Source organism: Ictidomys tridecemlineatus, chromosome 10, assembly GCF_052094955.1.
Source record: "Ictidomys tridecemlineatus isolate mIctTri1 chromosome 10, mIctTri1.hap1, whole genome shotgun sequence".
NCBI lineage: Eukaryota > Metazoa > Chordata > Mammalia > Rodentia > Sciuridae > Ictidomys > Ictidomys tridecemlineatus.
Genome location: NC_135486.1, coordinates 28,931,888 through 28,934,041, shown reverse-complemented (window position 1 = coordinate 28,934,041; position 2,154 = coordinate 28,931,888). Strand labels below are relative to the sequence as shown.

At 51.8% G+C, this 2,154-nt stretch overlaps 1 pseudogene; it reads right to left on the bottom strand.

The window, feature by feature from the left end:
• Positions 1–581: 581 nt before the first annotated feature.
• On the bottom strand, positions 582–1,764 carry LOC101972267 (glyceraldehyde-3-phosphate dehydrogenase pseudogene; annotated as a pseudogene).
• Between the last annotated feature and the right edge of the window lie 390 nt (positions 1,765–2,154).

Below are 2,154 nucleotides of genomic sequence, written 5' to 3'. Positions count from 1 at the left end.
TAGGGATCCAACACGGGGCCTTGTGTGTGCTAGGGCCACTGAGTGACATCCCAGCCCAAAACTAGTTTCTGATACATCTTTTCCTTTACTACTTATTTCCTAATCTTCAGCTGGTCTGTAACTATGAAGTTTGTTGGTGATTCCCCTTTTTAAAAATTTGGTACTGGGGATTGAACCCAGGAGATCTTTACTCTCGAGCCACATCCCCAGCCCTTTTTATTTTTTTATTTTGAGACAGAGTCTTGCTAAGTTGCTGAGGCTGGTTTTGAACTGGGGTTCCTCCTGCCTCAGCCTCCTAGGCCTCTGGGATGATTAGGCAAGTGCCACTGCACCCAGCTGTGACTGCCTTTTGGGCTGACATACAAGATAGAGCAGACCGGGTGGCTTTAATGACAGTCATTTATTTTCTCATGGATCTGGAGGCTGGAGTCAGGACTCTCAGGGTTAATGGCCGGGGAGGGTTTTCTTCCTGGGTTCTTTCTGTGATCCTCACATATCCCCTTTTCTTTGTGCACACATGGACCGAGAGAGTTCTCTGTTGTTGCTTTCTTTTTTTTTTTTTTTTTTTTTTGCGGGGGGACTGCAGTGAACTTTATTGATGGTATGTGACAGTAGGGCTCCCTAAGCCCCTCCCCTTCTTCAGGGGATCTGGGATGGAAATGGGGAGGAGGGGAGATTCTCAGTGTGTCCAGGGACTGAGTTAGGGGCAGGGACTCCCCAGCAGCTGAGCGCCTCTCTCTTCCTGTGTTCTTGCTGAGGAAGGTGGTGCAGGGGCTCTTACTCCTTGGAGGCCACGTGGACCATAAGGTCCACCACCCTGTTGCTGCAGCCAAATTCATTGTCATACCAGGAAACGAGCTTCACCACGTGGTCGTTGAGGGCAACGCTGGCCCCAGCATCAGAAGTGGAAGAGTGGGTATCACTATTAAAGTCGCAGGAGACCACCTGGTCCTCCGTGTAGCCCAGGATGCCCTTGAGGGGCCCTCTGATGCCTGCTTCACCACCTTCCTGACGTCATCGTATTTGGCAGCTCTCTCCAGGCGACAGGTCAGATCCACAACTGACACGTTGGGAGTGGGCACCCGGAAAGCCATGCCACTGAGCTTCCCATTCAGCTCAGGGAGGACCTTGTCCACAGCCTTGGCAGCACCGGTGGATGCAGGGATGATATGCTGGGCAGCCCCACGGCCATCGCGCCACAGTTTCCCAGAGGGGCCATCCAGAGTCTTCCGAGTAGCAGTGATGGCGTGGACTGGGGTCATGAGTCCTTCCAGAATGCCACGGTTGTCATGGATGACCTTGGCCAGGGGGGCTAAGCCGTTGGCGGGACAGGAGGCGTTGCTGACCATCTTGAGGGAGTTGTCACACTTCTCATGGTGCACGCCCATCACAAACATGGGGACATCGGCAGAGGGGGCAGAGATGGTGACCCTTTTGGCCCCACCCTTCAAATGAGCCCCGGCTCTCTCCATGGCAGTGAAGACACCAGTGGACTCCACGGCATACTCAGCACCAGCATCACCCCATCGGATGCTGGCGGGATCTCGCTCCTGGAAGACGGAGATGGTGACAAGCTTCCTGTTCTCAGCCTTGACGTTGCCATGGAATTTACCATGGGTAGAATCATACTGGAACCTATAGACCATGTAGTTGAGGTCAATGAAGGTCATGGATCGCGACAATGTCCACCTTGGCAGAGGTGAAAGCAGCCCTGGTGACCGGGAGCCCAATACGGTCAAATCCTTTCATTCCGACCTTCACCATATGAGACGGTGAGAGGCTGCTGCCTGTCGAACGGGGAGGAGCAGAGAGCCTCTTCCTTTTCTTAAAAGGACACGGATCCGACCAGATTAGGATCCCACCCTGATGACTTCATCTAAACTTAATTCTCTCCTGAAAGCCCATCTCTCAACATAGTCACATTCAAATTCATGGTTTCAAAAGAGGAATTTCAGGGGGTTACCACTCAGTCTATACTACCTTCCAAACAGAATTTTTGTTTTATTTTCCATCGATTATAAAATGGTACTGTACCTTTCCCTCACCTTCTTGAAAAAAACAAATGAATTTAAAACTGAGAGCCGAGAGAAGCAGAAGCGCTGGGTCAGTCACAGCATCAGCAAGGCGGTTTGGAGCCCAAGCTCCCAAGCTGGA